The sequence below is a fragment of the Schistocerca nitens genome, chromosome 8 (genome assembly GCF_023898315.1).
Source record: "Schistocerca nitens isolate TAMUIC-IGC-003100 chromosome 8, iqSchNite1.1, whole genome shotgun sequence".
Classification (NCBI taxonomy): domain Eukaryota; kingdom Metazoa; phylum Arthropoda; class Insecta; order Orthoptera; family Acrididae; genus Schistocerca; species Schistocerca nitens.
Genome location: NC_064621.1, coordinates 275,466,253 through 275,489,044, shown reverse-complemented (window position 1 = coordinate 275,489,044; position 22,792 = coordinate 275,466,253). Strand labels below are relative to the sequence as shown.

Sequence of the window (22,792 nt, the reverse complement as noted above, 5' to 3'; positions counted from 1 at the left end):
AAACCAGTCTCAGACAGAAGACCACAACAACAAATGTAGACACACCAGCGGATATTCGCTTCCTCTCACCTTCTCTCCATATTTAACGAAGTTGCTTCCATGTGATATGGACAATTTCGTTATCAAATTGAATTCTCACACTGTGATTTGTTTTTGCATCCTCAGAAGAACGTGTGAGAATGACACAAATTCTAATAAAATGAACACCACACGGCTGTACATATTTCCTCAATGACATGTATAAAAATCACCAATGTCCACAAGTTTCCATCTCTATTATCGCTGCTATCTCTCTCATCCTGGGATATTTTATTCGCTGCTAGTCCATGTTTTAACTGTCTTTCGGTTCAAACAAATCTGCGGGGTAGTTCTGGTAAAAAAGTTAAAAATAAGTCACAATTAATATAAATGTAATTATAAACGGGAACAGACGTCTGATTGATATCGGTAATGTCATATTTTCATAGAAGCAGCACTATTACCGTTACCTGGTTACTACTTTTAATTTCTAGAGTGAGATTTTCACTCTGCAGCGGAGTGTGCGCTGATATGACATATCCTTTCTTCCAGGACTGCTAGTTCTGCAAGGTTGGCAGGAGCGCCTCTATGAAGTGTGGAAGGTAGGAGTCTAGGTACTGGCATACTTTTAATTTCTTTAAAAATTTGTGTCCACTTTTTCTTTTACACACACACACACACACACACACACACACACACACACACACACACACACACACACACACACACACACACATTCACAGTCCCAGCATATCAATTTTCGACAAAATAGCATCAAGAAATTATACTTTCACTTTATAGTAGAATAAATTGACTATTTTTATTTCGTTTCTATAGTACTTTCAGTCTTAACATTTCTTATGCCATTACCCAGATTTTCTTTTTCGGTTTTCTATACAAAACATTCATTCTGCAGACATGAAGTCTTAAGGCTGGCGAATGGTAAGTGTTGTGGAAAGGCGTCACTATCTATTAACAGAAATTTTAGGTTAATATGAGAATATTAGGAATCAAATGCGGTAAGAGAAAAGAATTACTCTGATTTCTAAATTTAAAAAGCAAATTTTGGTAAGACATAAAAAGCACCTTCATTAACACGTTTCAGAAACATTACCTAAAAACAAGCAGATGATGAAAGGTCTAACTACTTCGTCAGTGCTTCGGAACTTACATAGTATGACTAACTACTATTGTACCCATGTTTCGTTTCAAGGTAGTCACGTGAAGAAATAATTTCTTTTTGTTAAGTAATTTTGAAGTAATCATTGGATGGAAAACTGATATTCAAACAGTTTTTTTACTAAGTTTTAAAAGGTGTATAAATTTCCTCCTGAAGGTAGTCTTAACGATAAACCTCTGTCACAATGGAACAAATTTTTTTGCTAAAAAATACTATTTGTTTTCAGCCTTTATTCATCTTTTTTTGCTGAAACTTTTATGGAATTCCAATCGCATCAATGGCAAACTAATTAAAATTATTTCAGGAATTAATTTGGTTTTATAATCCTTGAAAAACGAATCACAGTGCTGTTATAAACGTTCTGTTATACTTAATTTTTACACGATCACAAGTAATGTTACTTTTGATTCGCAAAAGTTTTTGAAACACTAAAAAGTAACATTATGAATATTAATTCATTTGGCCTGACGGACTGTCCACGAATAAATTATTTAGCTAATAATCTTTATTACTATCAGCGCCTCATCTGTTGGTGCCTGCCACGTGGTGGCTTTAGTATCAAGTTAAGATTATTTTAAAACTCAGTAGAAAACCCGAAAAGAATAGAAAAAATCTGAATATTTGTCTCTTTGCTTTATTATTTTTAATGCTCTAGTATTTTGAATGCCAGGCTGCCCGAGAAGACGTCAGTGGGCGATGAGCTATTGTTTATACGACGCATGCTGCTGCTGTACGTCGAACTATGTTTCACATTACATAAACATGAAAATAAAGATACTCGTTAAGTAAGGCTATGTCGCACCAAGTCCTTGGCAAAACCACGCTGCCTCTGATGCGTGAAAGAGAGGAGGGAAAGAAAATACCTACAAATGATACGATCACAGTTCCGTTTACGACTGAATCCACTTCAGCCAGGATGACCTCTACCTCACCTTGCTTTCTTAAGCACAAGCAGGGCGTAATTGCATTCTGGGTCACTGTGATCACGGCAGACACATCGCCACTAGAAGACAGAAGAGGAGCTTAAGCTGCGAGGAAAGGTGTTTGTGCGGCAATGGCAATGCCAGTCTGTGTGGACGAAAAACACGTCCTCGCTGTCACCTAAGGTCCCGTCACCTGTTGACAAACACTTACGTCTTGTGCCTTGTTCAAGGATCACGTTTTGTTTGCTGGAATTCAGTCTCAGACATTGGACTTACGCACAGTAGATGGAATCCATGAGGAATCTTGTTCGGTCGAATCAGCGTCCTGTCTTGACAATTGAACCGTGAACTACGCTGTCAATCTGCTGTACGCAATGCTTCACTTTAAGAGAATTGTTGATTAGAATTTCTACTGTAGTTTCAGTACTTTCGTCAGCATTTCAATAGTCCGCCCCCGGTAGCTGAGTGGTCAGCGCGACAGAATGTCAATCCTAAGGGCCTGGGTTCGATTTCCGGCTGGGTCGGAGATTTTCTCCGCTCAGGGACTGGGTTTTGTGTTGTCCTAATCATCATCATTTCATCCCATCGACGCGCAAGTCGCCGAAGTGGCGTCAAATCAAAAGACTTGCACCCGGTGAACGGTCTATCCGACGGGAGGCCCTAGTCACACATTCCCCCCCTCCCCCCCCCCCCCCCCCCCGCCCTCTTAGCATACTAACTGAATATGTTGTGTTAGTCTTGTCTGGGCAAAAAGAGGTAGTTTTGGCGGTATATATTTCCCTTAGAAGAGCACGTTCCATCGATGAAATGACTCTACATACAATAGGAGTTTATTCGATATTGTGTACCAAGCAACAGATATACCACATATAACGCGAGAGGCCAACACCTCACAGAAACAACCACCGCTTGGCGTCTCTCAGCTCCGTGCAGCAGCCTCCAGACCCGGACCTATTTCTGCTTGTACGCCACGACCTTCAGCACGACGTCGTCATTCGCCGATTGTGTGCTCAGCTACCAGAAGGAGCGATATTAAAACGTGGTCTACAATTCTTCCGCTTAGTACTGGCAGACACAAAAAGCTTTCCGCGGAAAGGTACAAAACACTATGCGCCACGGACACAGACAATTACGGACTACAAATTACACAGTTCAGTCCACTGCCTGCAGTCGGCTCACTGTAGTAGTCAAAGTTACTTTCCGAATTAGCAGTCGTTGTTTAGCAAGTAACGAAGTAAACGCACCATCAAGAGCGTCTGTAATCATTACTACTAATTACTGTGACAATATCACAGATCAGCAAGAGATGGCGAAGTGGTTTAGATACCACTGTATTAGGTTGAGGACATCATGTGCCACACATCAAACTTACTAACTTAAGTAATATTTTGTAAGATACTGTTACAACATGTTATTTGTCATTTCTTATTGTGTTGCCACATATTGGCTGTTTTACTGCACTGTTAAAGGAATGTTTAACACACAGGGTGACACACGGAGACGTGCGGTTTTTAATGAAATAATACTCAGCCAACTTTAAAATCAATGCATGTTTATTTACACAAAATCAAAGCTCATTATTTGCCATTTTAGTTAAAGTTGTGTGTGAAAAATAATGTCGTCAAGGTGACGTCCATCATTTCGAATGCAGGACTCACGTCTCTTCTCAAAATCCTCCAGCACACGGGCTAAAATCTCTGCAAGGATGGCAGGAATTTCTTGAATGATTGCATTCCTCAACTCGTCCAAATTTCGTGGTTTGTGGTTATAGACACAGTTCTTAAGGTACCCCCACAGAAAAAAAGTCACATACTGACAAGTCGGGAGACAAGACAGACCAAGGAAGATTGCCAATACGTGAGATAATCCGGCCAGGAAACAAGTGTCTAAGAACTGTCATTGAAGTGTTTGCGGCGTGCGATGTTGCCCCATCCTGCTGGAACCAAACGCGTTTAAAATGGATTCGACGTCTTCTTAGTTCTGGTTTCAAGAATGTTTCAAGCACACGAATGTAACGAACCGAATTAACAGTAACTGTGGCCCCGTTCTCTTAAAAAAAATAATGTCCAATAATGCCAACAGAGCCAAGAGCACACCAGACTGTTACTTTTTCTGAGTGTAGAGGACGCTGGTGGATAAGGTGTGGATGGTCTGGAGCCTAGTAACGTAGGTTTTGCTTATTCACGGTCCCGTTTAAATGAAAATGAGCTTCATCGCTCATCAATAAAATTTCATTTTTATTCGATCCCAAAATCACTTGCATTCTGTAAGAAAAGTCTTCTCGGGCATGGATGTGTGTGATGTCCTTAGGTTAGTTAGGTTTAATTAGTACTAAGTTCCAGGCGACTGATGACCACAGAAGTTAAGTCGCATAGCGCTCAGAGCCATTTGAACCATTTTTATGAGTCTTCTCGTACAGCAAAATCAGTTTGCTTAAGTTGTTGGCCAATGAGCATTTTGTAGGGATGGAGTTTTAATTCTTTATGCAAAATTCGTCTAACGGATTCACGATTGATTCGTAACTCACTAGCATGACGTCTAGCTGACCGTCGTGGGCTTCTGACTGCCGCTTGCCTTACCCTTTCAACATTTTCTGGTGTCGTTACTCTGCGTCTCGGGGCAGGATGCTTCTTATCCAGTATATTTCCAGTTGACCTGAAGTTTTCCACCCATCTGAGGATTGTGTTACAGCTCGGAACAGCTCCATGTCGACCGACATTAAACCGCGCACGAAACAATCGCTGCGTAGCAATAATAGACTCACCACTTTTCACGAAACTGTCATAGACAAACACTCGGCGTTGCAAGTCCCACTGCTTCACTGAGACTTGAGTAAATGAAATGGCGTCTTGTGTGGATCAGAACTATCCCTACCTCCCACCGCCGCGCCCTCAGTACTACACAGTTCAAAACCGTCCGTCTCCCGTGGGTCACCCTGTACAATCAGCCACCCTTAAAGAACTATAGAAGTGTAACATTTTGTTGCTACTGTGGATGTGGCAGCGGAATTAAAATTAACATTTAGTTACTACATTCATAACATTCTAAACAGCCTGTAGCAGCAGTCTAGGTTTCGTTGGCTATAGAAAAAAAGTGCTAAAAATCAGCGAGCGGAGAAAGACGAAATGTACAGAGAGGGGGGAATGGACATGGAGAGAGGAGAGGAAGAGGAAGAGATGTACAAATGGGGGGGAGGGGGGATGGGGAGTTGGACAGAGCGAGACGAGGGGGGAACAAGGAGTTCGACAGAGCCAGACGGGGGGGGGGGAGGGGGATGTACGAGAAGCTGGATAGAGCGAGAGGATTGGGAGGAGGGGGAGGAGGGGGCCAAGAAGCGGAACAGAGTGTGAGGAGCGGGAGGGGATAACGAGGAGCTAGACAGAGTGAGAGGAGGGGGGGAGGGGAACGAGGAGCTGGTCAGAGCGAGAGTGGGGGGGGGGGAGGGGGGAACGAGGAAATGAACAGAGAGAGGGAAAGAAGACTATGGATAGAGAGAGGTGTGAGGAGGAGATGAACAGAGAGAGGGGAGAGGATTCCCATACGTATTTACCAATCGCGAAGCATTGCCGTGTTGGTTAGTAAGTTACATTAACAAGCCCTCCTGGCGAATCTAACTATTAGCGGAAAACTTATCAAAATCCCTACAGGAGTCCCCGAGATTAGCCTTATCACAGAGATAGGAATAGGCAGCTGGGGGACTTTAATTTATTAACATATATAGAAGATGCTGAGCGCAGTCAAGGGAGGCCACAACCGGCCAATAAGGGCAGCGCGGCCGGCCACTTGCGACATTCTGCGGCCGGCGCCTGTGGCAGTGTCGGTGCCGAGGCTCGGAGCGCCGTAACGAAGCGGCGGCCAGCCGCAGGCCGTCTCCATTAGCGGCGGCTGATTGTGTTATCCCGGGCGGCGGCTCGCGACGCCGCTAATCCGCTTACCGCGGGCCCCGGGCAGCCGGCCGCGCCAGGCCACGGGTCGCAAAGGCGACGACGCGGCAGCGGCAGCGACAGCGCCGGCGGCTGCTGACTGCTTAGCGGGAAGCGGCGCGGTAGCCGGCAGGGGCGAACGCTGCCTCAGGCCGCACGTGGCCCGAGACACGGGGCCGCGGGGTTTCCGACCCTTCTGTAGGTGCTGCAGGTACCGTGGACAGAGCCGTTTTACACCGTGGGTCGTCTGACCAGAGGCTTACCCCACAGCTGATTTACCCCAGTCGTTCACCAGCAGCGGATGCGTAATTATCACCATCAGTCAGACAGTAGCGTAGCGTAAGTATCCGTATGCCTTCATAAGCGTAAGCTACGTGAGTTACATTCACTGTTATTAGTGCAAATAATTATAACAACGAAAGGGAAGCCCTGTCTTCTCAAAGATGGTCATCGCCACCTGGAGCACAGCAAATGTGATGACTTGATGAGCATATGAACTGGTTGTGCGTCAACTCTGAACAAAACTAGCGCCAAGGCCATTTAAGGATTTTGAAACACCCCCGTTATGTCCTTTATTGGGTTTCGTGTGGTTTACCGAAGCCGTCAAAAGTTAATTATTACGATTATATGACCGTGTGCTTAATGGATGGAAGGCTATCGGTTTTTCTGCTGTGGTTTCTGGAGTGTTTCAACCGAGTGCGGCTGTCCTGAGACGGAATAGTTAATAATTGAAAGTTTGTCTATTATTCAAGAACATGAAGTTTGCGATGTACAACTGATATGTATTTTCTACTAACACACAAATGCTGAGGCAGTTGCTACCTTCGCCTTACACGTCTAATTACAGTTATGTCTTTTATTGGTTGCTGATTTTAGGTACTTCGTCACACGCAATTATGATTGTTAACATTCACAACAATCCTCACTACAATCCATGGTTGTTGCTGGACGACGCGGTTGAGGCGAAATACGTAATTCGGCACTTGTCACTTTTGATTTCGTATCACTTGCGAATCGGTATCAATGAGGGTCAACCCCACGACGATCAGGGGGACGCGCTCATTTGTCATACTCCGGTGAATTTACCGTTTACTGCTCACTCGACCACCATTCTTGCCCGTCTCTCCAGTACCACTGCTCACTCGACACTCGTCTCACTGCCTCCTGCAGCGCTCGACAATCGACTCCTGTCTACTATCGACCTGGGTGTCGGATACTAATATGTATGTTCGTCGGATCATGGATCCCTTACAATTTCAAATGACAGGATCGTGGGAGAACAGTAGGATTCTTGCCCATCTGACGAAGCAAAACTGCAGATTAAGAAACGAATACCTAACTGTAGGAGAAAACAGTGCCCATTTTCCAAATTTTTAAAGAATAATTTGAAATTATCAAAGATAAAGATTAAAAGTTGGTCGCAGATATGCAAAATTGTGAGAACTCTGACACTGCATTCCACAAGCAAGAAAGGAACCTTTTGGAACGACCCAGAACCATGGCATTACTTCGGAGATTCAACCGAGCGCACACATTTTGAGATTACTCCATTTTTTTTACTGACGAAGCATCTGTTCCTCAACAAGAGTTCTGATGCTCTATTGCGAAAAAACGGAGAAAATCCTGTGTGAAAATAGAACTTTTGACACTTGTTTGACACAATTCAAAGAACTGTACACTGCACATGTTGACATCTGAGCACAGAGGTAGAGACGAAACTATTTCCTGTTTTATTTGCTTTGCTCCCAGACGAAAGTCAAAATACCTTTGAAAGACCTTTTTCTGGACTGAAAAATAACATGTCTTCATCAGCACCGAAAACTGCATTGCTACACTTTGAAATGACTACAGTTACAGCTATGAAAACAGTGTCCGCCGAAACATTCCTTTCCGGTTCACTCCAACCAATGATGTAGTAGAAAATGCAAGAACTGGGATCAATGGAACAATACAATGACAGTAAAGAAGTTCGATTGTTTCGTCGCATGTGCACTGCTATGACACATCTTCAACCAGTGTTGATGAAGCGCGGATGACAATAATGGAGGTAGTGCAAAATTTAAGGAAGATCATGAAATTCGCAGACGATTAGGTCAGTGAATGTGTCGAAGGTCCGAGTATACCAAAAGAAATGCGTAATGTTTTTAACCAGCGGCACAGGACCACAAATGCTGTCGAAGGTTGGCATAGGAAATTATAGGCAATAAATCTTCCGAACCTGTAGATTCTGATAAAGAAGCTGAAGGAGTAAGAAATAAATGCTATATTCGAAATTAGAAGTGATTCAATTGGCCTGCCGCTTCAGAAAAGAAAAAAATACAGATTTTAACAAAATGTTAAAAGACTTAAGAAATTGTAACGAGTCGGGGTATTTAAGCAGATGTTTAAAATCTCTGGCTTCCTTACAAAAATGAGTGAAAAATAAAAAAGATGAAAAGTCAATAAGTTGAATAATTTGCTGCAGCAATGTTGTAGAAACAAAAATGTAAAAAATAAGAGTAAAAACTAAAAAAGTAAAAATAAAAGACCGTCTAAATACGTCTATGTATCACGTGCACATACAGTTCTAAGCCTGCTTAATATGTGAAGGTATGTTCTCATTACAAAATGGTCGGCAGAGCATCCTCACTGTTTCGGCTTCCTCTGACGGTCGTAAAACCCATAGTTAAAGTATCTGCGGCCGGAAACACCGCGTTGACGTTGTGGGTCGCAAAGCTCACGACATCAAGACAGGGCTATGGCTGTTTCGGCAGCTACAAAATATTAATCCTCTCTGCAGCTGATCTCCAACTTAACTGTGATCAGTGCACTCAAGCGATGTCCACTGCTTGGTCTGAGCGTGCCGGCCAAAACCCTCTTAATTCATTTCTTGCCAAACCTTTTGACTGGTACTGTCGAACTCCTCATGCTGTGACCATTCCCAGGCGATGTTCACGACTTGAAGCACGAACTGTTGCGCGGTATGTCATCCGTTCCTGAAACGACTGACCAAGGACATCGAATAAGTTCGGAGGAGGACAGCTTGTTTTGCATTATCAGGAAATAGGTGTGGGAGAGGGAGAGGGAGAGGGAGAGAGAGAGAGAGGGGGGGGGCGGAAGTGTTGCTTTTCCCACGAGCTATTCGAGAGACAGTCTGAAAGTGGTGCTATGAAATCCCTGCCTAACATTTCAGTGTGATTGAAGAGTGATCTTGTATATGTATATTAGCGGTAATTAACTCCTGCTTGCATTTAAATTCGACATGACACTAACTGATCGAGGTAAGTCATGTTTTCATGATTTCCAAATGTGTATGTACTTAAAACGACGGTCATTTCGTTGTTTACTGTTTTAACAAAGTTGCAGCTTTATATGCTTGGAAACTCATAATTAGGAAATTAAAATGCTTGAAATTAACACTGTATGTATTAAGAAGATGGGAAGACAGGAAAGAGTTCACAGTTATAGACTGCCACCGCTGGCGCTGTCGAGGAGATAAACTCAGAGAGACGTTAAGCCTCTTGCTTCTGGGTAATCACGCGATCCGTGAATAGTCGTCATCCGAGGGCGAGGACCACTACTTCCGTGGCGCGCACGTTCGCATCATGTGTTATCCATCGAGCGTATCTGGGGTAAACTTAGTGACCACATGCTCGTTGCGCTCCATTAGAAACCTCTGTTGATGTTTTATAGACACACGAACAAGCTGCATTGTGGTAGACTTCCCAGGAAAATATACATGTATCTACAGCCTCTTTCTTGCATATCATGGCATGTAATGCCATTTAAGTTCCACATGACACTTCTCAAAGTTAGGTACAGATCGGTAGCCATCATCACCGTCATCCCCCACTATCCTGCAACTGATACCAGGAAGAGTTGAACAAAACCTGTAGCTGTGTAATAAAATATCGAAAAATATCACATGTAGACTGTAAATTGGGAACCAAGAGTCGATAGCTCAAAATTGGTAAGACGTCGGTGGACAGTGCTCCGCGTAAAGGCAGACGCATCGCGACGTGATTTCACAGAACAGTTTAGTCGTTAAGGCCATTGTAATATAAACCGCCGAAAGATGGTATCTTGCCAGCTGATTCAAAAATTATCCATCCATGTTTTGGAATACGACCAACTTCTGCAGCGCTTTGAAAACGTGTAGATCGTCTTCCTTCCTAGAATGGTCTATTACCACCAACTGTACACAAAGAGAGCAAGTAAGGAATGACGCCATTCTCCTGCATACAAGCCACAGCACAATGAAATAAGACGGAGAATACAACCTTGGCGCTTACGAAAATTCACTGTCTATATGAAGCATCGTGTTTCCATGAGTTACACGCAGCGAAAGTGTATGGATTGTCTTTCTAAATAATTTGCACAAAAAACTTAACTAGAATGAATTCGAAGGAAAAATAAAGCTTTTACTGTTATTTACCAACAACAAAATACGGAAAAACGTACACAATCGACCATTTCAATGCCACTGTGAAACAATATGGTATAATGGATTGAAAAAACGAATACTACAAAAACTTGCTGCAAAAAGAAAGAAAAAAGGAACGCTGATTCACTCGTAACACGCGCAGAAAGAAAAAAAGAGTTATAATGAATGATGAATTCAGTACATCAATTATATCGTTAAGTTAAGGAAACACTAAATCTTAACATAAAATTACAATGAGAAATAAAAAAGTAACAAATGTATACATATGATTCGTGAATCACAATTTACAGTCGATCAGTTAAGAGGGCTCAACGAACAATGAAGGGACATTAACATCGATGTGCACCACAGAAATATAAAACTGGAACATCATTGTCTGAACTGAAGAATAAAAAAATAAACCAATTAAATTTGGCAGAAGTATAGTGACAAACACGCCTAAGACGACGGCAAACCAAACACTTTAGTTTAACTTCGCTAAAATCCTTTAAAGTATAATCCAGTAACAACGTAATTTAAGAGCAGTCGCAGTCGCAGTTCCGCAAAGAAGACCCTTTCAGGCCGACATTATTTATTTATTCGGTCATTTAAGGACCATTTGGACAGTTGACAGTTTTTCTCTTTTCGTTTAAGCCAGATGTTTCTCATCAACGTTGTGTGTCTAGCATGGCGTTGTCTTATCTGAAAGTCTCTAACGTTACTACAGCTGTTCTGAAGATGTTTCCGTTTTGCGCGTCTTTCTATTGCATATCCATTTCCTCGACATCTCTTCTGACGTTTACGTACCACAGTATTCTTGATTTCTATTTTATTATTATTGCTGATTTCCGCATTTCACTGCAATGATGCAATACTGAACCCAACAGGATTTTATTTGACACCAGCCAAGGCGGTCTACGACAACTATGTAACTGAGGTAGGAGTGGGAAAATTCTTACGACAAGAAACATAAATAATACTAGCAAACCTGAAGGTTTGTTAGCAGGCTCTGCAAGGCTAGCCGCACTGTATGAAAATATGAAATTCTTTTATGGGCGAGCTCGTATCTATGATGCAATTGCGCGAGTGTATACGTTAGCACAAGACTACTGAATGAGAAGAAATAGCACGCCTGTCAACATTTTTCTTCTTTGAAGGGCTAAGAAGAAAACGAAGACGGTGGCGAACAACTGAAACCACCTACACCCTACCCTCACTAATATGGATCTCAGATTCATTTTTTTAAGTTCAGTGACTATATATTATACGATACTCGTGTTACAATAATGGCAACTACCGAAGATAACAATAATTAAAATTAAACGTAGCCAACTGCCTTAAACACGTACAATGTCCGTTAACAAGTTGATGTTAAGTTTTACACAACTGTATTACCCCCGTCTGTTGCGGGTATTAGTTAACATCAAAGCGGAAGATGGTAATGCGAAGTCACAAAAATTTAGATGCGTTGTGCGCTGCTTAGGATGAATAAATGAGAACAATTCTAAAACATGACTGCTGAATTCGGTGTAGGAACTTCAACGGTGTCAGAATGGAGGGATAATCTTCGGCCAGCCATTTGTTGGTGCACTGACGCGGCTTGCACACAGAATAAACAAAATGGTGGCAATGTCAAGCCGTTGGTGTTCCCTGAACCATTTAGACAGACATTCTTTGCTGTTCAGGCGCAGTTATTAATGACGTAAATGACTGCATGTAAATTTCGCTGTACGATTTCCAAAGACGAAATTACCGCCGTTTGCTCGTCAGTACGACTATAACGCTAGTGACGATGTGTTAGCTGAAGTTTGTGGTCAATCTCCAGATATCACGCCATATAAATTAGCAACAACGCAGCTGGACAAAATGATGACTACCCTGGAATACCAGTCGGAAATAACTACGACTGATCTAATGCTGGTGAAATGCCTGCGTGACACTGCACGCAGGAATTTCTGTCAAAGAAAACTTACTTATTACTTCAGCGTACAGAACTCACAACGTTTATATTATTCTGCATGACCTACGGTCTCATCGAGTCCGCATAAACGACGTTCCACTAGTAAATAAGGAACTAGTTGTTACCAAACATCTCGAAAAGTGCTTGACCGATATACTTCGAAGTTATTGTCCGATTTACTTCAAATTTCTACATTCAGATGAAACAATGAAGAAAATTAATTAAAAATTATATGCCTAACACATTAGATGTAGCGTGGTAAACTGACCATAATTCCTATCGCGAGAATAAATTACAGTGGCCATATTGGATGTAATACAATCAGACGTCACTAGTTCGTTGGACTAGCGCAAGCTCGATAATTCGACACAAACGTGATTGCAAACTCTTATTTACTGATTAGTTGTCGTAGTTACATATGTAATGGATCAAGGCTGGCCATGAAGAATCTATTGCCGAACATAATGGAGGCCACCACCATCACGGTATTTGTCGCAGGTGAAGACATATTCATTCCTCACATTCGGATGATACCCACTGATTCAAATGCGCCCTTCCATTTAAACCGATTGCAGTCTCCCAGGCGAGTTACATTAACTGTAAGTGTCAACAAGGCACAGGGGCCCACCACTTTGTGTGGCAGATATTAAACATCCAGGGCATGGCCGGGCACTGCAGCTAGCAATTAATAATGCTCAAAACAATGATTGCGTTTTACAGGGGAGCAGGAACTCGTCCAAGAAATTGGGACAACTAGGGGCGCTACGTACCATATGTCTGTAGTCGAGATTAACAATTTGCAGCGCAAGTACATGGCCATTTTAATGACTGTGAATTAACATATTCTTTCTAAATATGGCTTGGAGAAGAACCTGAGACGGTTTCCAAAAATGGTGTTCGAATTACGTCTATTTCTACCTGAGCCGGATGGAAAAGACTGGAGAATCCGATCTCTTGAATTTCACTTATTAAGAAGGCATGCAGCGCCACCGGCAAAAAAGGGCAAGCAGATCGGCAAGATGAATCCAGCGCTCAGATGCGCCTCTGCGTTGAAAGGGAGACGGCAAGGCAATTGGGAGGGGAGGGGAGGGAGAAGACGAGGGCGCACGCCGATCGTGATAAAGAACTCGAGTAATCGGATGCACGGGGCAGCCAACGGGAAAAAAAGGAGGAAATAAGAATGAAAATGGCAGGTGGGAGAGGCACGAAATCAATTCAAATAGCTCATATCTGGTTCCCCAGGGGGAGATGAGGCTTCGTCCCCGCAGCAACCGTGATATCCGTCCCTGCTCGGAAAGTACGGAGCTGCGAACAGAAGAACTGCCCTGTCCTCAGCAAGGCAAGTCTGGTAACTGTCGGCCCGGGAATTAATGTGCTCTCGTGGAAATTAAATAGTCTCTGCGGAGGCGAGTATTAGTAGCATCGTCTTCTACAGAAGTTGACTCAGCACATACGTAACGTAGCTTTAGGTCGCTAAATAAAAAGAATCTACTTGTTCTAAAGAATATCATTGACTCGTTTCAAAATGGTTCAAATGGCTCTGAGCACTATGGGACTTAACTGCTGAGGTCATCAGTCCCCTAGAACTTAGTACTACCTAAACCTAACCAACCTAAGGACATCACACACATCCATGCCCGAGGCAGGATTCGAACCTGCGATCGTAGCGGTCTCGCGGTTCCAGACCTTGAACCGCTCGGTCACACTGGCCGGCTTGACTCTTAATGCGTGGCCCATAGCAAAATATCAAAAACAAATCTGATACAAAACATAGTATATAGCGGTAAACCTATTTTTGTAACATCGGTGCCCAAATGTTGATCCTGATCACAATGGAGGTGATACGAATTTGCACAATTTTCAAATAGTGTTTGGTTCGTTTTCGTAAAAGAAAGGTGATCTCATGCGTCGGTATGTGACAACGGCTGAAGCAAATTCACCACTACGTGCCAGAAACAATCCGGTTCGTCAGATCCTAAGAAAGCGAAGACGATGTCATCAACGTGGAAAACCATGGCATCGATGTTTAAGTTGTGAAAGGAATTCTGTTAATTGGCTATCCTCAGAATGGTAACAATAACTAGGAAATCTATTCTTCTAACCCAGGGTAAAAATCTTAGAGTAAGCAATGAATACAGAAAGCAGATTCAGGATTATGAAGGTTGCAGTAGTTACTCGGAGGAAAAAGAGAGTCTTTCAAGGGATACGTAGAGTAGCACAGAGAACTGCTTCAAACCAGTCTTCGGATGGAAGACCACAACAACGATGATTGTCCTTTAGAGAAATAAGATTGTCGCTGGTAACTGTCAGATTCTCCCCGTTTTACACCACGCTCCAGAAAGGAAGTTAAGTGTATTTGTGGCATTCAGCCAACTGGCATTCTCTACTCCCTCTGGGATGGTTGGGGCACATACCCTAATTTTTATAAAAATAATTATGCAAGTAATGACTCAGGTATATACAAAATTTGGCTGGAACTGCTCCACGCTTTCCTGAGTTATGTTTTTTATGTCACTGTCTTGGCATCCCCAACCTTTTGATACGTACGTGTACACTCCACAGCGCTTCTTTCCACATACTAAGTGATACGTGTATCATGACTGGTTGAAGTCAATCCAGTGCTTTAGGAGTGGATGTGTAAAGTACGAACGTACATAAATAGACAAATAAATACAGTATCTGATCAAAAAATCCCTACACCTATTAGTAGACATTAATATGGGTAATGTTCACTCTTCCCCTTCATGACATATTAAACTGTGCTGAGGATACTTTCAATGAGGCGTCTGGAAGTCTGTGGAGGAATGGCAGCCCCTTCTTTCTCAAGAGTCGAATCTAGACAGGGTAATCATGTTGGATGCTGGGGTCTGGAGCGAAATCGACACAGTAACTCAACGCAGAGAGGTTCCACTGGGTTCAGGTTGCGACTCTTCCTAGGCCAGTCCATTTCAGGGATGTTACCACAAACCATCGCCTCACAGACGCTACTTTATGAAACGGTGCACAGTCATCCTGATACAAACAATCTACTTCTTCAAACTCTATCTCTGCTGTAGGCAGCGTGTAATGTTGTAAAATGTGTTCATATCTATCCACGTTTAACGTTCTGTTGTGTTCAATAAAGGGACGACATCCCCTTACCGTAACGCCACCTCCTCCGTACTTCACCGTTGGCGCTACACATGATGGCAGGAACTTTCTCCATGCATTCGTCAAACACACACTCTTCCGATGGATGGCCACAAGGTATAGCTTTGATTCATAACTCCAAATCATTCATATCCGCACATCCACTGTCCAGTGGTGTCGCTCTTTACACTACGTGAAGTGTCGGTGAACACTGACTTGAGAAATACGCGGCTTATGAGAAACTTCTCTGCTATAGTACCCCATAACGTCACTGTGCTACCTGGACTGCTGGTAGCAGTTGGGATCACAGGAGTGATTCCTTCCGCAGATTTCAAGCAAAATTTTACAAGTATCCTCCGCTGCTCGTCAGTACATTAGATCCGCCAGCTGAGGTTCTTCCTTCAACTTTCCACTTCACAATCACGTCACCCACCGTCGACTTAGTCAACTTTAGAAGGGTTGAAATGTGTGACAGGTTTGTCACACAGGTGACTTATAAGGACTAGCCCGCGCTCGAAGTAACTGACTTTTCCTGACACATCCATTTTGCTGTTACTGCTTCTCAGTAGACAACACAAAACCCTCCACCCCTTTTATACCCGCGGGTCGGCCACTTGTGACGTCTACCAGTCAATTACGCAATTCGAAGCTGTGTACAGTTACTTTTGATCAGATAATGCACACACATATAATGATTTTTACAAATATAAACTACTCATCTGTGGCACGTTGTATTGGGCGTGACGCCAAGCGCCATTTGAAGGAGGGGGAAATAATATTTATCTACGACTCTGTATAGGATCGAACACAAGACCTGCGCCTATTCGACTGGCTGACTTAGTACCTACTGGTGGAGCTAGCCATGAAGTTTTCCTTGTCCTCCTATGATGAGAGCAAGTAATGCCTGACAAACGACTGGACGCTGCGCTTGGCCAAACCAAGGGGTCCTAGGACGAGGGGCGGTAGAAAGCGGGGAGGGGTGGGGCGTGCAACGGGAGGGCAATATGGCGGCAGTGGCAGCGGCGGCGGTGCACAAGTCTTAATTAAAACTTCATTGGGCGCGGCCAGATGGGCAGTGCGGTGCGCCGAACGACCCGGTCCGGGCGGCAGAGTTAAAATTCAATTACGGCGCGTTATCTACACGCTCGCAGCAACAGTGCAAACAGTCTGTGCAGGTAGCCTAGTCGCCTCCGCCTCCTGCTCCGGCTCGCTTCTGGTCCGCAGGAGCAGGACTAAAATAATGAGATGAGGTGCGGCAAGCAGGCAGTACAGTACGGCGCCGAGCCGTCCAGAAATTGCGGAGCCACTCAGCTGCCGGCGAGGATGCTGCCGCGGCAACGGCCGCAGCCTAATATTAAATTCTTCGCCGGAATTTGATGATAAAATTCGTCGGCAACTTTGGTAATTCGCTCTTAAACGACAGGAAAATATCTTCCCGAGCAAAGTGCTACACTCTTCCATTAATACAAACCGCGGCAGGCGTTATTGGAATACTTGCGAAGTGATAAGCGCATCAAGCGTCACGCAAATTAATGAATCTGGCGTCTGGAGACTGCTATTAGCTAGTGGCCGTTATAAAGGCATTTTCCTATCCTTTTTTTCCCACTGTATGATTCGAAATGTACGACATAGGCTGTTGTCCATCAATTTACTGGTTAACTAATGACAATCCAGGCGATTTTATTGATACTGAAAAATTTGTATGTGGCCGTCCGAGTAGAATAGGCAGTTTCCAGTAACAATATTTTGTGTCATAATAATGTAGGAAGTTTGCAGATCCTGTGGCATCCACTATTTTCGGTGCATATGCTTGCCATCACGTTCTTAATCTAGTGCCTTGAAGGCAACTTTTAAGTCTTTTCATTTTTCTTAGCACTTATGTTACTTCGAGATCAAAATTGTGTGCCGGACCTGCACTCGATCCCAGTATCTTGCAGAGTGAAAAATCCATTCTGGAAACTACGAGGGGCGTTCAACAAGTAAAGCAACACTTTTTTTCCACGACCAATTTCGGTTGAAAAATGCAGAATTTGTTGAGGGACATCGTGGAACATTCTCGCTTCAGCTCCTACAGTTTCATAGAGTTCCGATACGTGGCGGCATTATACGTAGCCTCGAAAATGGTGTCTGTAACAGAGGTGCGTTCCAAAGAGAGAGCTGTAATTGATTTTATTTTGACCAGATACCAGAACATCGCAGATATTCATAGGAGCCTGCACAATGTCTACGCAGACCTGGCCGAATACAAAAGCATGCTGAGTCTTTGGGCGAGGCGTCTGTCACCGTTGTAACAAGGTCATGCAAACCTGTTCGGCCGCCCACACCTAGGGCTACTGCAATGTTGGACTTCGGTGTGTTCGTCGCCACAAACTCCAACGAACTACTTCTTCTCCAACGAACTACTTCTTCTCCAACTAACTTCTCCTTCTCCATGACAAGCCAAGTTCTCACCCAAGTCTGCGCACCCGAGAGCAGCTCACAAAACTTCATTGGACTGTTCCTCATCCACCTTACAAGCCCAGATCTCCCAACTTCCGAATTCCATCTGTTTGTCCCGATAAGGGATGCGCTACACGGGAAGCAGTACGTAGATGACAGAGGGATGACAGATGCAGCAAGACGTTGGCTCTGACTTCGACCAATAGAGCGGTATTATGCGAGCATACAGGCCCTTCCAGTGAGGTGGCGTATGGCCGTCGCGTTGATTATGTTGCAAAATAGGATCTTCTAGCCGAAAGAGTGGGTAATAATACGGTGTACTGGAATCCGGAGTAAAACTGACCTGCTTTTAGAAAAAAATATGTTTCATTTCTTAGTGAACGCTCCTTGTATTACAAAAAAAAACATTTCCTAGGAATATTGACAAATCTAAACATGATATGACTTAATATAGGACTATAGGTAGGTTAACAGTGTTCTAAGTCAACTTTTCATTTGCATTTTGTGTACAGAACAAATTCTGGAGCCGCAGCATCTGTTACCGTCTTTCCTTTCTTGGGGCTTCTGACTGCACGTTAGGCAGAAGGTGGTCTCATTTTTTGTAGCATATTTTATGATAATTATAAACGCAATGGGACTCAAATGGTAATTACTTACTATGTTAAATACTTCCTTGTCCTTAATCGTTTTCTAAATATTTTTTACGACAAAAATTGTTGGAGAGCGTGAATCAAGTCCGTCACCCTAATAAGCTGATGCTACTTATCATCTGTCATTATAGCAGCTTTTAATTGCATATGGCAGGATCAGTGCTAAACCTGCTTTCAGTTGAGATTTTCGTTACGAAGTTCTGTATAATTTTGAAGAGTCGTTTTCCTGTGAAACCAATACTGGCATTGAAATAATTGTCTTTCTCACGGTCATGTGCCACCTTATTAACAACGGACTGTGTAACACCTGTTCCACCGATTATCAGCCCACGCCATCTGGCAACTATAATCTGCCCTCTCTAACTTTATTTTCTTTACCCATTACGAACAATACTCAACAATCGTAATTACACTATGCTCTAAGCTATGGCTAAATAACTTACCCACACTACGGACTTCTCGATGAATCGTATTGCAGCCCGGCACGAAGGACAACTTCTGTGATCTTCGGGAAGTAGGAGAGAGCGACTGGCTACAATACATCTTCGAGGACCTGTCAGAGGTGGTGCCTGGTGAGAGCACTGCTCTTCAAAGCAAAGGTTCATAGTTCGAGATCCAGTCCTGCACATTGTTCTCATCTGTCCGAAACAACGCACATTCCCTGAAGGGAGGAACATTCATCCTTCAACTAAAGAGCTTGTTCCCTGTTTTGTTTTAGGTGGTCTTCAGTCTTCTGACTGGTTTGGTGTGGTTCACCACCAAATCCTCTCCTGTGTAATCTTCACCTCCGAGTAGCTTGCACGCCTGTGTTATTTGCTGCACGTTACTCCAATCTCTGTCTGCTCTTAACATTTTATCCTCTACAGCTCCATTTAGTGCCTTTACGATCATTCCTTGATTTCTTAACTCTTGTCCGATCCTCCTCCTCCTCCTCCTGACTGTTTTCCACTTGGTCCCCCACTCGCCGATTCTGCGCGGAATGTGTTTGTATTTTCAACATCCTTCTGTAGCACCACATCTAAAACGCCTGACTGTTCTTTTGCGGTTTCCTCCGCAGACCGTATTCACTTCCTTACAGTGCGCTACTGCAAACTTATATTAGCACAAATATCGTTAAGTTAAGGCTGTGATGTTTGATGCCAGCAGACTTCCTTCTCAAGGAATGCCCTCTTTGCCTACGCTAATCTGTTTTTATATGCTCCTTGTGTTATTTTGCTTCCAAGGCAGCAAGATTCTTCGACTTTACTTCGTTAGCCCTAATTTTCATATTAGGTTTACTGCTGTTCTCATTTCTACGACTACTCAATCACTTCTGTCGTTTTTCGCCTTATTCTGTAGCGTGTGCACGTTAAACTGTTCACTCCATTCAACAGATCCTATAATTCTTCCTCACTTTCACTGTAGCTAGCGACATCCTTTCATTCTGAATTTTAATCCCACTGCTGAACTTTCTTTTACTTTCGTTACTGCTTCCTTGATGTATAGATTCTCCACTATAGATTAAAGTATACACCCCTGTCTTACACCCCTTCTAATCTAAAGAGCTATTTAGAAATAATACATTCGGTTACTTTTTAATGTACAAGTAATACACAGCTTTCATTTTTGCACATGAAGCATATTAATACAATTTAGGAACTAAATAAGCAAATTGTGGTTGTTAAAGTTTAACATGGCTTCCGTTTCCTCTTGTGCAAGAACTGCATGAATGAGACACCTTCGAAAACTGGACGAATCAGTAAGCATCAAGATTATAAAAAAATCTTGAGAAGACTACTTCAGTCTTGCAAGGACACAACAGGACAAAGAGCAAAATGTTTGCTTTGTACATTATCCTTCCGCTCCGTACATTGTCCTACAAGAAATGGCAACACGACAAATTTGTCGTTTAGAAACTGAAACAGATGTGTCTGTAACGCTTACTTGTACTGATGGTCAAATTGTAAGTTACGACATGCTGGAAATTTATATACCAATCTGTCATCACTGACTTATGTTTCAACAGTAATGTATCACGTTGATAAAGAACCGTAATAATTAGATTATTATTAAAAGGTTTTATGCCACTCAATACGTAATTGTACATTCACCTACTGCTTCAAAAACTTGAATTATGTTCCACTGATAAGAATTTATCAGTTAACTTACCGTATCAAATTCCGACTGGAATTTTATCCAAAAACTCCGTCGCAAGAGGCTTCGAGTCATTTTATTTTCGAGTTTGTGGCGAATTTGAGTAGATCAGGTCATACTGAATCGAGGAGTACATGCGTGTAGAAAATCCTAATGCAACAGCAGGGTTAAAAGCTACAGCGCAAGACATGGCAAAGCGAGCGGAGTCGCTGGGGAAACTGTTCTCTGCACGAGGCTCTCATCGTTTTGCGGGCTGCCTACCGAAGCAGCCGCAGGCGTCCGAGCGGCGCAAAGTGGAAAGCTGCTTGCCGCTCGCTTTCTTACCGCCGCTTCCGGACCTTTTAAGGTAATTGGAAGGAAGCGTGGGCCCGTGCGTGCACGCCGCGCTCTATGGAATTAATGACACCCATTTCCGAATACACGGGACGACCAACGGTTGCTAAATGGAACCGCTCTCCGGCGACATATCGCCTGGGGACGTCTCCGAATGCAACGGGATCTGCGCTGCTAGCTGTCGCCTGAAGGCAACCACTACCTACATCCAGCAGCGCTACAGAGCGTTTCACGACCATAGAAAATGTGAGAAGTAATTTTGTAATCATAAGAGAATTTTGCCGCAGAAGAGAGATCTAGAAGTGGTGAAGAATTAAAGAAATACTAAGAATTTCTATCTACGTACAGGGGACAAACATTTTGTGATGGGGTATCGTGCAATTTCTGTAACTCAATAAAATGTATACTTCTTTTGTAGACGATCTTGCAATGCAAGTCTGGATTGAAGAAGATAGGAGTAAGCGAAGACCCATGGGGAAAAAGCTGAATGCGGTGCTCACGGAAATCCAGCGAATGTGCTTTATTAGCTTAACTGTCAAGATCCCATCGTACGAAGCAAGAAGTATTGGGCATCATATTAAACTCGCCCAGAAATCCAGGTGTATTGTACATCAAAATTAGGAACTAAATTTGCATGTCTATCATTGAACAGAGCTGACTTTATGTTATCGTGTAGTATCATCTGAAGAGATACAGTCCACGTCACTTGGCAACCCGATGTTATACGAACTCTATTCAGAAGAAGAAACTCATTTTAACAAAAAGGCAGTGCGTCCCACACCGTCCACACACCTCTCAACCTTCCACTGACAAATAATCAACACTAAGCAGAAAATATTTCAGTCGACTTCGATAAATAACGTTCTGTTCTTAGAACGCATATGTAAGGGAGTCACTGGGCCGTAACATCCTCTTCCAATCATCCTTTGTCCTTGGCTCTCTAAAACATTCCTCTTATTAGCAATCTAAGAGACTGTACAGTACTGTCAAACTGCCACAGACTGTCAAGAGACAGTGTGTGAATGTTCTGATGCATCTCGCCAGTAACTCCATTACCTCTGACACTGTTGCACTTGACACACCGAATATAATGCTACTATTTGGTACAAATGCCTCGCATAACCGAACGGTAACCGTGTGTCCACAATGGAGGTCCCAAAAGCCTCCCATTGTGCCTCTCCTACATTCGACCAGTTGCATGGACGAATAGGCAATACACCGCTGGAACGCACACACCTTTCACTTTCTGAATAAACGGCAGTAACAATAGCTCCAGCTATTGAGTGTACAAGCTATGTTCTATAACACTCTACTTTCGATATCGTGTATGAACGTATACTGGAATTGGAGGAAGATTTCCATGCAGCACACGTACAAAATGACTAAGAATCTTTTTCTGAGCGACTATAACAGCTGTACGTCTTCCCTTTCTTGCGTCTCCTAGTTCTGCTGTATACCAATCACAAGGTTGCATAAACTCTCTCCGTTACTGACACGTAGTGACAGAAAGCAGAGAGGACTTTACATAAGCTGTTTCATAGTAAGAAAACAAGTGCCGCAAACACATAGTAGGTAAGGAAGCACACAGGGAGCTTTGGTTTATTTAAATATGGTTTTCTTTCAGTTAAAGGTGTGTGTGTGTGTGTGTGTGTGTGTGTGTGTGTGTGTGTGTGTGTGTGCGCGCGCGCGCGCGCGCGCTCGC

At 43.2% G+C, this 22,792-nt stretch overlaps 1 protein-coding gene across 1 annotated transcript in view; it reads right to left on the bottom strand.

Moving 5' to 3' along the window:
- The window catches only part of LOC126199109 (furin-like protease 2), a 456,386-nt gene that overhangs the window by 383,360 nt on the left and 50,234 nt on the right, over nt 1–22,792 (bottom strand). The gene's annotated exons all lie outside the window — the stretch shown is intronic.